This window comes from Hypanus sabinus, chromosome 6 (assembly GCF_030144855.1).
Source record: "Hypanus sabinus isolate sHypSab1 chromosome 6, sHypSab1.hap1, whole genome shotgun sequence".
NCBI classification, from domain to species: Eukaryota; Metazoa; Chordata; class Chondrichthyes; order Myliobatiformes; family Dasyatidae; genus Hypanus; species Hypanus sabinus.
In genome coordinates this window covers 154,089,889-154,104,632 of record NC_082711.1, presented here as the reverse complement: position 1 = coordinate 154,104,632, position 14,744 = coordinate 154,089,889, and the positions used below count along the sequence as shown (strand labels likewise).

General features: G+C 41.8%; 1 protein-coding gene across 5 annotated transcripts in view; it reads left to right on the top strand.

The window, feature by feature from the left end:
• Nucleotides 1-8,596: 8,596 nt before the first annotated feature.
• LOC132395973 (rab effector Noc2-like) overlaps nucleotides 8,597-14,744 on the top strand; it is a 234,463-nt gene continuing 228,315 nt past the window's right edge. For 2 of the 5 annotated variants that reach the window (XM_059973217.1, XM_059973218.1), the window contains exon 1: nucleotides 8,602-8,901. The gene's annotated coding sequence lies outside the window, so the exon portion shown is untranslated. Of the gene's footprint in view, nucleotides 8,902-14,744 lie in introns of all 5 variants that reach the window. The other 3 variants (XM_059973221.1, XM_059973220.1, XM_059973219.1) reach the window with 3 other exon arrangements.

Genomic DNA, 14,744 nt, shown 5'->3' with positions numbered 1-14,744 from the left:
TCTGTCTCTTCAGTTCCCACCCCCCAGCAATTCTAGTTTAAACTTCCCAATAGCCTTGGCAAACCTCCCTGTCAGGATATTGGTTTCCCCCTCTGATTCAAGTGCAACCGTCCTTTTTGTACAGGTCACGCCTGTCCCAAAAGAGGTCCCCGTGATCTAGAAATCTGAATCCCAGCCCCCTGCCCCAATCCCTCAATCATGCATTTATCCTCCACCTCACTCTATTCCTATACTCACTGTCACATGGCACAGGCAATAATCCTGAGATTGCTACCTTTTGAAGTGCTGCTTCTCAACTTCCTAACTCCCTGCAGTCTGTTTTCAGGACCTCCTTCCTTCTCCTACCTATGTCGTTGGTTCCAATCTGTACCACGACCTCTGGCTGTTCACCTTCCCACTTCAGGATATCGTGGATGAGATTAGAAACATCCCAGACCCTGGCACCTGGGAGGTAAACTACCATCTGTGTTTCTTTCCTGTGTTACAAAATTGTCTCTGATCCCCTAACTGCCTTCTTCCTTTCCCTACCCTTCTGAGCTACAGGGCCAGACACTGCTGCTTCCCCCAAGTATGGTGTTTCTTCCCCCGCCCCCCAACTGTACTCAAACAGGAGTACATATTGTTAAGGGGGACATCCACAGGGGTACTCTCTAGTATCTGACTCTTGCCTTTCCCTCTCCTGTTACCCACCTATCTGTCTCCCGAAGCCCCAGTGTGACTACTTGACTATAGCTCCTTTCTATCACCTCCTCACTCTCCCTGACCAGACAAAGGTCATTGAGCTGCATCTCCAGTTCCCTAAGGAGCTGCAGCTCGATGCAGATGTGGCCGTCCGGGAGGCTGGGAGTCTCCCGGACTTCCCACATCTGACACCCAATACAGAACACTGACCTCGCAGACACACTTACTGTTTTTATTCCTCACAGGTAACCTACCTTACCTTGACTCATTATTGCCAAACCCTACCACTCTGCCTCAGATCACTTCGACGATTGCTCCACCAGGCAGTGTCTCCCTTTTATGCCTGAACCTTCACTGCTATTTAACTCATGATAGGTGCTCCAGTTATAGCTGCTGATAGGTCACGTACAATGAACTAACGTTCTTGAAGCTCCCTTTTTAACTAATCTGATGTATCTAGTATGTAGATAGAGCAAGTAATTACAGAGGCAAATGAAATGTTGACCTTCGTTTCAAATAGGGAAGGAATATAAAAGTAGAGAAACCTTTCTACCAGTCGGTATATAGGTTGTTAATCAGACCTCAGCTGGAGCACTGTGTAAAATTTTGTTCTCATTTTAAGCATGTATTAGAGATGAGTTTAAGATGATGAGAGGCATTGATCGTGTGGATAGTCAGAGGTTTCTTCCCAGGGCTGAAATGGCTAACACAAGAGGGCAGAGTTTTCAGGTGCTTGGAAATAGCTATAGAGGAGATGTCTGGGATAAGTTTTTTATGCAGAGAGTGGTGGGTGCGTGGAATGGGCTGCCGACAGTGGAGGTGGAGACAGAAATGATAGGGTCCTTTAAGAGACTTCCGGATAGGTACATGGAGCTGAGAAAAATAGAAGGTTATGGGTAACCCTAGGTAATTTATAAGGTAAGGACGTGTTCGGCACAGCTTTGTGGGCCGAAGGGCCTGTATTGTGCTGTAGAATTTCTATGAGTTAATGAATGTTGATGGTTAGGTTCTTGTGATGAAAGGCTAATCAAATCCGGGCCATACTTAATGTTTTTTTTTACACACATGAGAAGTGATTGTATCAACGCATTTTTTAAAATCTGAAGGCTTCATAGAACCAAAGATGTTTCCACTTGTGGGAATCTAGTGTAGTTTGAATACAGTGTTGCCCATTTAAGTGCAAATGAGGAAGAATTTCTTCTGGCAATGTCACAAATCTTTGCAGTTCTTTACTCCAGAAAGCTGTAGAGGTTGAGTTGTTAAAGTCCAATAGAGATTTTTCATCTGGAGTTTTAAGTTATGGGACATAGATAAGGAAGTTGAACTGAAATTTAGATTTATACAGTATGAAAACATGCATATAGAAACATAAATTGTGCTTGCTTTTATTTTTTGCATGATATTTTTGTCTCGTTAGTTGTTTTTTGGGTTTTTTGTTTTGTAGCTGCCTATAAGGAGAGGAATCTCAAGGATGTATAATTTGTACATACTTTGAGCTTTTAACAAAGATGATTCTAACTAATCTCATTTGTCTCTATTTGGCCCATATCCTTCTAAAACTTTTCCTATCCAAATGTGTTAAATGTTTGTAGTTGTACCACCTCCACCATTTCCTTCGGCAGCTTCATTCCACATACCCATAAGGTGAGTGAGTAAAAGCTTCTCTCTCAGGTTCCCTTAGTGTTTTAGATTTGACAACCCTGGGAAGAATACTCTTTAACCTGTCTTATGTCCATCACAGTTATGTAAATATGACCATAAGATAAAGGGGCAGAATTAGGCATTTGGCCCATAGAGTCTGCTCCATCATTTCATCATGGCTGATTCAATTTTCCTCTCAGCCCCAATCACTTGCCTTCTCCCTGTATCCCTTCATGCCCTGACCAATCAAGAATCTATCAATCTCTGCCTTAAATATACATAAAGACTTGGCCTCCACAGCAACTTGTAGCAAAGAATTCCACAGATTCACCACTCTCTGGCTAAAGAAATTTCTCCTCATCTGCATTATAAAAAGATGCCCCTCTATTCTGAGGCTGTGTCCACTAGTCTTAGACTCTCCCACCATAGGAAACATCCTCTCCACAAAAAACTCTATCAAGGCCTTTCACCATTCAATAGGTTTCAATGAGGTCACCCTTCATTCTTCTGAATTCTAGTGAATACAGGCCCAGAGCCATCAAACACTCTTCTTATGACAGGCCATTCAATCCTGGAATCATTTTCATGAACCCCCTTTGAACCCTCTCCAGTTTCAGCACATCTTCTTAAAGATAGGGGCCAAAACTGTTCACAATGCTCCAACTGAGTCCTCACCAGTGCTTTGAAGTCTCCTTGTCCTCTGTTAGTCCCTCTACAGTGTCATTTTCCAGTGGTCAGATATCCACGCTCGCCTCTCTTTTTTTACTTTATATATATCTGAAGAAACTTGGTATCCTTTTTAATATTGGTTAGCTTACTTTTGTGTTCCATTTTTACCACCTGAGACAGTTTTTATTGCCTTCCATTGTTTTTAAAAGTTTCCCAATCCTCTAACTTCCCACAAATTTTTGCTCCACTATATGCCCTTTCTTTGGCTTTGACTTCTTGTTAGCCATGGATGTGTCATCTTTCTTTTAGAATACTTCTGCTCTTTGGGATGTATATATTCTGTTCCTTCTGAATTGATTCCAAAAATTCAGGACGTTGCTGCCGTCATCTCTGCCAGCGTTCTTTTCCAATCAATTCCGTAATTCCCTTTACTCCACTGTAATACTGATACATCTAACTTTAGCTTCTCCTCTTCAATTTTTGGGGAGAATTGGATCTTATTATGATAACAGTCCCCTAAGGGGTTCTTTTACCTTAAGCTCTAATCAATTCTGATTCATTGCACAACACCCAGACCAGAATAGCTGATCCCCTAGTGGGTTCAACCATGAGCTGCTCTTAAAAACCATCTCGTAGGCACTCTAGAAATTCCCCTTCCTGGAATCCAGCACCAACCTGATCTTCCCAATCTATATGCATACTGAAGTCCTCCTTGACTATTACAACATTGCCCTTTTGGCATGCATATTCTATCTCCTATTATAGTTTATATACCACATCCTTGCACTGTTTAGAGATCTGTATACAACTCCCATCAGGGCCTTTTTACCTTTGTATACCCTTAGCTATATTCACAATGATTCAACAGCTTCCGACTATATTACTTTCTAATGATTTGATTTAATTTCATTTTTACCAACAGAGCAATGCTGTCCCCTCTGCCTTCCTGCCTGTTCTTTTGATACAAAGTGTATCCTTGGACATTAAGGTCCTAGTTATAATCTTTCAGCCATGATTCAGTGATGCACACAATATTATGCCTGCCATCTTCCCCTCCAGTTCGGGTGTGAACCGTCTCTTCTGTACAGGTCCCACCTTCCCTGGAAGAGAGCCCAATGATCCAAAAATCTTATGCACTCCCTCCCACACCAACTCCTTAGCCACATATTAAACTGTATAATCTTCCTAATTCTGGCCTCACTAGCACATGGCATGTGCAGCAACCCTGAGAACACAACCCTGTAGCTCCTGCCCTTCAACTTAGCCCCTAACTCCCTTTGCAAAACATTATCAATCATCCTGCCCACGTCATTGGTACCTACATGGACCACGACCTCTGACTGTTCATTCTTCCACTTAAGAATGCCGAGGACTCGATCCGAGATATCCTGGGCCCTGGCACCCAGAGGGCAACATATTGTCCTGGAATCTCGTTCTCATCTACAGAACCCCCAATCCATTCCCCTAACTAATGAATCCCTTATCACCATAGTGTGCCTCTTCTCCCTGCTTCCTTTCTGAGCCACAGAGGCAGGCTCGGTGCTACAGACATGACCTATTGTTTTCCCTCTGTTCAGTCAACTCCCCCCCCCCCACCCCCCACCAACAGTATCCAGTGTCCAGAGTGCAATAATAACCTGCTGTTGAGAGGGGATGGCCGTAGAATTACTCTGCACTGGTTCCTTAACCCCTTTCCCTTTCCTGATTGTCACCTGTTTCCTGGATCCTGGACATTGGGTGTTATTACTTCTCTATATGTACTACTTATCACTTCCTCAGCCTTCTGAATGATCTGAAGTTCATCCAGTTCCAGCTCCAACTCCTTTAAGGTGGACTGTTAGAAGCTACAGCTGGGTGCACTTCTTGTGTTTGTAGTCATTATGGACACTGGAGGTTTCCCTGACTTCCATTCTGCAAGAGGAGCATTCAACTATCCTGCCTGGCGTCTCTATTGTCCTGGCTGAGCAGATATCAAGAAGTGAAGAGGGGAAAAAAAACTTAACCTAGAACTTTTCTTTGTTTCTGGCTAAAGCCTCGAACAGTTAAAGCCTCAGTATCAGAACTTTGACTTTGTCCACTTGAACTATGGCTGCTGCACTTGCCCCTGCCTTCCTTTAATTTGCTCTTGCTGATCAATCCCAAGTGCAGATTGGCCACTGGTCAAAGCTCTTTAAGATTGCCCTTCTGCCTCCTCTGTTCCATGGAAAAGAGACCCAGCCTATCAGTGTCTTGTGACACAACCTGTCCTGTGAATCTTTACTACATTTCCACCGTGATCACATCCTTCCTGTAGTGGAGTGACCAGAACTCTCAACGTCTATGGAGCAGATTGACCTCATCGGAAACTACATCAATCTTGAATATTAACAAATTCTCATCAATCTTGAATATTAACAATTTCTCTGTCCACAGATGCTGCCTGGCCTGTTGAACATTGCAACACCTTTTGTACATTTTAATTATTGGACTCCCATCAAGTATTCTGAATTAAGCTGTATTACATGTAATGGAATGTGTAATGGCTTTAAAGACATAAATGATGTGGAATCCTGTGATGCTGTTCATCTCCAGAAGGACATATTAGTATAAGGATAGTTGTTTATATACTGTTGTTTTTCCTTTCAGCTTCTAATCAGTGTAATAATAAAATGAAAATATACGTATGCTTATAACCATATAACAATTACAGCATGGGAACAGGCCATCCTCGGCCCTTCTAGTCCATGCCGAACGCTTACTCGCATCTAGTGCCACAGACCCGCACTCAGCCCAAAACCCTCCATTCCTTTCTTGTCCATATACCTATTCAATTTTACTTTAAATGACAATACCGAACCTGCCTCTACCACTTCTACTGGAAGCTCATTCCACACAGCTACTACTCTCTGAGCAAAGAAATTCCCCCTCATGTTACCCTTAAACTTTTGCCCCCTAACTCAACTCATGTCCTCTTATTTGAATCTCCCTTACTCTCAAAGGGAAAAAGCCTATCCACATCAACTATCTATCCCCCTCATAATTTTAAATATCTCTATCAAGTCCCCCCTCAACCATCTATGCTCCAAGAATAAAGACCTAACTTGTTCAACCTTTCCCTGTAACTTAGGTGCTGAAACCCAGGTAACATTCTGGTAAATCGTCTCTGTACTCTCTCTGTTTTGTTGACTTCTTTCCTATAATTCGGTGACCAGAACTGGGATATTGGAAACATGGTTAGGAAAAAGAGAGATATCTACAATAAATATAGGCAGTATGGAGTAAATGAGGTGCTCGAGGAATATAAAGAATGTAAGAAGAATCTTAAAGAAATTAAGAAAGCTAAAAGAAGATATGAGGTTGCTTTGGCAAGTAAGGTGAAAATAAATCTGAAGGGTTTCTACAGTTATATTAATAGCAAAAGGATAGTGAGGGATAAAATTAGAGACCCTAATTAGAGAATTAAACTTAGAGAATCAGAGTGGACAGCTATGTGTGGAGCCAAAAGAGATGGGGGAGATTTTGAACAATTTCTCTTCTTTGGTATTCACTAAGGAGAAGGATATTGAATTGTGTAAGGTAAGGGAAACAAGTAGGGAAGTTATGAAAACTATGATGATTAAAGAGGAGGAAGTACTAGCTCCTTTAAGGAATATAACAGTGGATAAATCTCCGGGTCCTGACAGGATATTCCCTAGGACCTTGAGGGAAGTTAGTATGGAAATAGCAGGGGCTCTGACAGAAATATTTCAAATGTCATTAGAAACGGGGATGGTGCCAGAAGATTGGTGTATTGCTCATGTGGTTCCATTGTTTAAAAAGGGTTCTAAGTGTAAACCTAGCAATTATAGGCCTGTCAGTGGTGGGTAAATCAATGGAAAGTATTATTAGAGATGGTATATATAATTATTTGGATAGACAGGGTCTGATTAGGAACAGTCAACATGGATTTGTGCGTGGAAGGTCATGTTTGACAAACCTTGTTGAATTTTTTGAAGCAGTTACTAGGAAAGTTGATGAGGGTAAAGGAGTGGATGTTGTCTATATGGACTTCCGTAAGGCCTTTGACAAGGTTCTGCACAGAAGTTTCAATCGTTAGGTATTAATATTGAAGTAGTAAAATGGATTCAACAATGGTTGGATGGGAGATGCCAGAGAATAGTGGTGGATAACTGTTTGTCAGGTTGGAGGCCGGTGACTAGTGGTATGCCTTGGGGATCTGTACTAGGTCCAATTTTGTTTGTCATATACATTAATGACCTGGATGATGGGGTGGTAAATTGGATTAGTAAGTATGCAGATGATACTAAGGTAGGTGGTGTTGTGGATAATGAAGTAGGTTTTCAAAGTTTGCAGAGAGATTTAGGCCAGTTAGAAGAGTGGGCTGAATGATGGCAGATGGAGTTTAATGCTGATAAGTGTGAGGTGCTATATTTTGGTAGGAATAATCCAAGTAAGACATGCGTGGTAAATGGTAGGGCATTGAAGAATGCAGTAGAACAGAGTGATCTAGGAATAATGGTGCATAGTTCCCTGAAGGTGGAATCTCAAGTGGATAGGGTGGTGAAAAAAGGGTGGTGTTGGCCTTTATAAATCAGAGCATTGAGTATAGGAGTTGGGATGTAATGTTAAAATTGTACAAGGCATTGGTAAGGCCGAATTTGGAGTATTGTGTATAGTTCTGGTCACCGAATTATAGGAAAGATGTCAACAAAACAGAGAGAGAGTACAGAGAAGATTTACTATAATGTTACCTGGGTTTCCAAATTATGATAACGCTTCCAGACATCATGTGATGTCTTAAAATCACGTACTTTGTCTTTATCACTAATTTGTTCTATAAGCTTAGAAGCTTTGGGAGATTGTCCTGCATTTGAGCCTTTATCAGTGAAGATTTGAAATAAAAACATTAATCCATTAGGATCACAGAGTTCATTAGGATTACAAAGTTCATTAGGCCTAATGCAAGTGATTTTGAAATAAAGTTGCATGCTAATCGAGTCAGTTTTGTGAACTTCGAATTAAAACTGGGGAAAAAAAACTTTTAACCCTTTTCTCAGCCCTTATGCATTAATCAACGTAACTAAGAGGGACGAAATGTGTATTTTCAAAAATCATTTTCCTATTGCGCATTAGTTAAATCTGGACTGGTGTGAATGTCCCCGACTGGCAGCGCAGGAGCAGCTATGTGCTTGACTTTGAAATGTCCCCACGGACCTCAGGTGAGTTCGGGACACCTGTGACCTGCCGGCTGGAAGGACCAATGGGCGAAAGGGGGCGGAGCTCCACCACACTTCTACAGCAGGTGGCGCGCGAAGTCCCGGGAATATCTACCGTGCAAAAAAGGCTGGAAACTTTGAAAGGATTTTCAAATCAGGACATACAATCAACCAAATGAAAAACCGGCGGTTGCCGCCAATGTGGTTTTTGTATACCGAAGCAATCTCTAATGCACTTGTAGCCACTCGCGGTCTGTACGAGAATGTGTAACCGCGTTCTCGTTGCTATAAACATTTGCAAACAATAGAATGGAGCCATAATAGTTAAGCATTTTAAACACATATCACGTTCAGCACCCCCAAAACGAACAAATAGTCTCGGAAGGGAGGTGTAGTGCTGACAGGTGAGGAGTTACGCTAGGTGTGTGTGTGGGGAGGGTGAGGTGAATCTGCAGCCTGAACAACTCTCTCTCAGCTTGAGAAGTTTCACGGCGACTATAAAAGTCCCGGGTGAATGTCTTCACTGAGAACCTTTGAGGAATAAAGGAAAAAAGAAAATTACGACCATTTTCTGGGCGGTTACCACCCCACCCCCTCGTCAACCGAAGCTGATCTCCGGCAGTTAGAACCCCTCCCCGGACAGAGAGAGGAGGCTCTCCTGCCATCAGGGAGACGTGTCATCGCGTCCCGCCACTGCACCGACACCCTGGTCTAGGTAAGTTCCCTGTGAGGGATCTGCGATTTATTTACGCCTTCCCTGATGGTTGGATGGTGGAGCGTTCCAGCTGGCTCGATGCTCAGGCGAGGGCTGGACTCCCGACACCCGGGGGAAGGAGTTACTTTTGGCCTTCCTGCTCCGGGATTTCTCCGCGGCGAGGCCTGCCAACATTTGGGAGTAGTTTTACTTCTTCCGCCATCCCGGCAAAATAATCAGCCCCTCAGACCTGGGAGATGGATCCAAAACGGACTCTGATGTTCAGAGAGACTGCTCACCAACGGCGAATCCCCTAAACTGGTTCAGCTTCATGCTGCTTATCCTGCGTCCTGAATTGTGTGGACGCCTAATATAAACATTTGCTTTGTGATAAAAAAATATGAACTGAAACCTCTCCATTACTTCATTGCTATTTAGCCCATTATTTGAAATATTATGCAGGAACTCCCAAACAGTATATATTTCTGACTGTTTGATATTAATTGTAAGAATCGGACCTTCTGCCGTCCCTGTGGCAACCAGTTGCATTTGCCTTAGTCATTTCACGGCTCAAATGTTCTCGTATTGAGAGTCCGTAGTTAATAACAAGATCACGCACAAGCTGGCATTTTTTTTCATATTGCGTTTTTGACCTTTCAATAGTTATTCAGCAGAGTTGTGGGGGCGGGAGCAAAGTTTTAGGATTGGCTACACTCAACGTGAACCCAAATCGCAAAGCCATGAAAATATGACAAATGTCAAAATAGATGCTGTTTCCAGATGGAGATTGGTACTTGTTAATTGCTCGGTGCTAGCAGGCAACCTAGATAGAGCCTTGGTTAGTTCTTGGTTTAATCGGAATCCCCATAGATGTTCTATCACCATTCGATCTAAATCACAAGTTATCAGCTTGACCATCCCCCAACGTGTTTCTAGAAAACAAACATTTCCTAAAGACCTCAATTGAATGCTTACTTTGTTGAAAAAGTAAGTTAATTGCTTTTGAATTAATAGTGTAAGGACAGTGTAGAATAACTGTTTTGAAATAACTACATGGTTGTTATTGATTTTACCCTGAGGTTGCCCAATCAAATGTGCAGTGTTAGAAATGTAGTTCTCATCATAAAATAAAAAATCTGTGAATATAATCTTTCACACAAGATGGTATTTGGTATTTAAAAGATTTTATTTGGTAAATTGGTTATTGTCAGATGTTCAGGAGTACAAGGAAAAACTTGCATAATGTACATAATGATCAATTCATTACTACATGGTATGTTGCGGTACAGACTGCGGTGCTGATAGATGGTAAGGTGCAAGGTGACAATGAGGTAGATTGTGAGGTCATATATCCTTATTGTACTAGGGAACTATCTTATACTCTTATGACAACAAGATAGAAGCTGCCCTGGAGCCTGCTTTAAGGCTTTTGTATCTTTTGCCTGAAGAGATGGGGAGGAGAGACTGTCCGAGATGGGTTGGATCTTTGAGTATGCCTGCTGCATCACCGAAGCAGCCAGGTGGATGCAGTGGAGGTGAGGCTGGCTTCCACGGTGAGCTGAGCTGCTTCTCCAACTCTCTGCGTTTTCTTGCGGTCCCGGGCAGACGTGTTACCATGGCAAACTGTGATGAATCCGGATGGGATGTTTTCGGTGGTGCTTTGATAAAAATTGCTGAGGTGAAAGGGGACAGGCCTTTAGCCTCCTGAGGAAGTAGAGTTGCTGATGAGCTTCGTTATGTTTGCATCGTAACAAGCTATTGGTGATGTTTTCGTGTAGAAACTTAACTCGAAACCCTCGTCACCTCAGCACTTAGATGTAAACGGGAGCATTGCACTGCCTCCGTTCTTGAAGTCAATGACAACTCATTTGTTTTGCTGACATTGTGGGAAAGGTTGTTGTCATGACTTTATGTCTATCTGTTTCCTGTAGATTGTGGTCAGCAAGTCAAGAACCCATTTGTCTCAGATTTATTAGTGTGGAGATGAGTTTGCTTGCAATGATAGTATGGAAGGTGAAGCTACTGTCAATAAATAAACAAATAAACAATCATCGACCATAGTTGTCTTTGCTGTCCAAATGCTTCAGAGATTACTGTTGGGCCAGTGAGATGGTGTCTGTCGTACATCTGTTGGCAAATTGCAGTGGGTCAAGGCTGTCTGGGAGGCTTGAGTTAATGCATGTCATGACCAGCCTTTTGAACCACTTCATGATGTCAGAGTTTTGGAGCAGTAGTCATTAAGTCAAAATAAATTGGTTATCGAGGTGTGTATATATATATCACCATATACTGCCTTAAGATTCATTTTCTTGCAGGTGTTTACAGGAAAATAAATACTTAATAAATACTTAAGAAAAGAACTATACACAATAAAGACTGACAACCACTGTGCAAAAGAAGACAAATCATTCAAATAATTAAAATAGTAAATAAATAAAACTGAGAATATGAGTTGCAAAGTCCTTGAAGGTGAGTCTATAGGTTGAGGTGAGTGAGGTGATGATTGTAGGGTAATAATTTTTCCTGAACCTAGTGGTGTTGGATCTATGGGTCCTGTACCTCTTAAACTGATGGTAGTGTTGAGAAGAGAGCATGGTTTGGATGATGGATGTACTGCTACAAGAAAGCAGCTCCTTGTAGATCTGCTCAATGATGGGAAGTGCTTTGCCTATAATGGACAGAGCTGTATCCATCACTTTCTGCAGACTTTTCTGTTCCTGGGCATCGGTGTTTCCTTACCAGGCCATGTTGCAACCAGTCAAGATAGTCTCCACTGTGCATCTATAGAAGCTTGTCAAAGTTTTAGATGACATGCTGAATCTCCACGAACTTCTAAGAAAGTATTTTCACATTTTAAGATCATCTTTATTAATTATTATTGAAGATTAACAAAAAAGATACATTAAGTCAATATGTCATTATGTACAATAAGAAAGTAAATTAGCAAATAACTGATTAACGAAGCTAAGCAATATATCAATAATAATAAGAAAAAATAAAGTGTTAAGAATAATTTTTGAAAGAAAAAGAAGAAAAAAGAACCCCTACTAACTAAAAAGAAACAAACAACCCCTACTAACTGGAGAAAAAAACAAAAAAAAAACCATTGGGAGCATAACCCCGGAGCTATGCATCATACAAGCTTCTATGAAAAAAAATTCAATCTGCCAACCCAAATCCATTTAAAGAAAAATCGGAAGGAAACCATATTAATTAACTCAAATCAGATGATAGTAGTGGGCGAATGGACACCACCTTTTCTCAAAATCAAATCGAGGATCAAAAGTTCAGCTTCTGCGAACTAAGACATAGCAGCACCTGAGGAAACCATTGTATCAAAGTAGGAGCAGAAACATCTTTCCATTTCAACAAAATAGCCCTTCTGCCCAACATGTAATTGCATTTGTTACATTATTGACTTCTAAGAAAGTAGAAGGGCTGTCGTGCCGTTTTTGTGATGGCACCTATGTGCTGGTCCCAGAACAAGTCCTTTGTTAAGACTGTAAGCTATATGAGCAGACGTAGGTCATTTGGCCCATCGATTCTGCACTGCCATTTCATCGTGGCTGATCCAATTTTTCTCTCAGCCCCAATTACCTGCATTCTCCCCGTATCCCTTCATGCTCTGACCAATCAAGAATCTATCAACCTCTACCTTAAATACACATAAAGATTTGGCTTCCACAGCTGCCTGTGGCAAAGAATTCCACAGATTCACCGCTCTGGCTAAAGAAGTTCCTCCTCATCTCAGTTTTAAAAGGACGCCCCTCTGTTCTGAGGATGTGTTCTCTAGTCTTAGACTCTCTCACTCTATCAGGGCTTTTCACTATTCCATAGGTTTCAATGAGGTCACCTCTCATTCTTCTGAATTCCAGTGAATACAGGCCCAGAACCATCAAACACTCTTCATATGACAAGCCATTCAATCCTGGAATCATTTTCATGAACCCCCTTTGAACCCTCTCCAGTTTGAGCATATCCTTCCTAAGATGTGGGCCCCAAATCTGCTCACAGTACTCCAAGTGGGGCCTCATCAGTGCTTTATAAAGTCTCAACAGTACGTCCTTGAGATGGTAATGTCAAGGAATTTGAAGTTACTGACATTTTCTTCCTTCTGTCCCCTAATGAGGACTGGCATATGGACTTCTGGCTTCTTCCTCCTGTATTCAATCAACAGCTCTTTGATTTTGCTGATGTTGAGTGAGGGGTGGTGGTTATTGCACCATTCAGCCAGACTTCCAATCTCCCTCTATATTTTGATTTATTGCCACTTTTGAGGCAGCTCTGGTCACATCCTTGAGGCCCTCCGTTGGTTGCAGTCAATCATGAGTGTTGTACTCCAACTGTCAACATGATACTCTATATACTTGGTTGTGGGTAACTGTGAACCCTTGCATGTCCCATGACATCAAACACCTCCTCCTTAATAGTGACCTGGACTAAATTCTTATTTGTCACTCCCTGAATTCACTGTTGTCCACATCCTTGGTGAATATTGAGGAGAAATAATAATTTAGCAGGTTGTCAGAGTCAGCTTTAGTATCACTGGTATATGTCGTGAAATTTCTTGCTGTGTTGCAGCAGTACATTGCAATACATGATAATAAAAATACTATTAATTATAGATTATGTATTTTAAAAATATTATTTGGATAAATAGTGCAAAAAGAGAAGAGGAAGAATAGTGAGGTAGTGTTCGTGAGTTCACTGTCCACTCAGAAATCTGATGGCAGACAGAAAGAATCTGTTCCTGAAACATAGAGTGGGTGTCTTTAGGCTCCTGTATCACCTCCTTAATGGTAGCAATGAGGAGAGGGCATGTCCTGGATGATGGAAGTCCTTAAGGATGGATGCTGCCTTTTTGAGGCATCCACACGTAGATTACTTGGTGTTGAAGGGGATCCACTCTCATTGTCTTGCACCTAATACACTTATAAAATGTCTTGTGATTCTCCTCAACCTTCTTCCATGGCTCCTTTTTATCCTCCTACTTTCTTGCTTAACTTCTCTCCAACACATTCTATGTTCCCTAGGAGACTTCGTCGATCCCAGTTCTCTATACCCACCACATATTTCTTTTCCTGATTTAAATCTTCAATGTCCTTTGTTGAGAACGTTTTCCTAATCTTGCTTTTCACCCTCAATGGAACGTGCTGGCCTTGCTTTACTAACTCTCTTAAAAGACTACCACTTATCGGGCGTCATTTGACTCGCAAGCATCTACTCCCAATTTACTGCTGCCAGGCTTTTCTTCCACTATTGAAATAAATCCTCCGCTAATTAAGACAATAAGGCCATAAGACATAGGAGCAGAATTTGGTCATCTGGCCCATTGGGTCTGCTCCGCCATTCAATTATGGCTGATCCTTTTTTTTTTCCAGATCCCAGCCTTCTCCCTGTAACCTCTGATGCCATGTCCAGTCAAGAATCTATCAATCTCTGCCTTAAATACACCCAATGACCTGGCCTAAACAGCTGCATGTGGCAACAAATTCCACAAATTCACCGTCCTTTGGCTAAAGAAATTTCTCCACATCTCTGTTTTGAAAGGGTGCCCCTCTATCCTGAGCCTGTGCCCTCTTGTCCTTGACTCTCTCACCATGGGAAATATCCTTTCCACATCTACTCTGTCTAGGTCTTTCAACATTCGAAAGGTTTCAATGAGATCCTCCTTCATCCTTCTGAGTTCCAGTGAGTACAGACCCAGAGCCATCAAATGTTCCTTGTATGATAACCATTTAGTTCCTGGAATTATTCTTGTCAACCTCCTCTGGACCGCCTCCAATGTCATCACATCTTTTCTAAGATGAGGGGCCCAAAACTGTTCACAAAATTCAAGGTGAAGCCTCACCAGTGCCTGATAA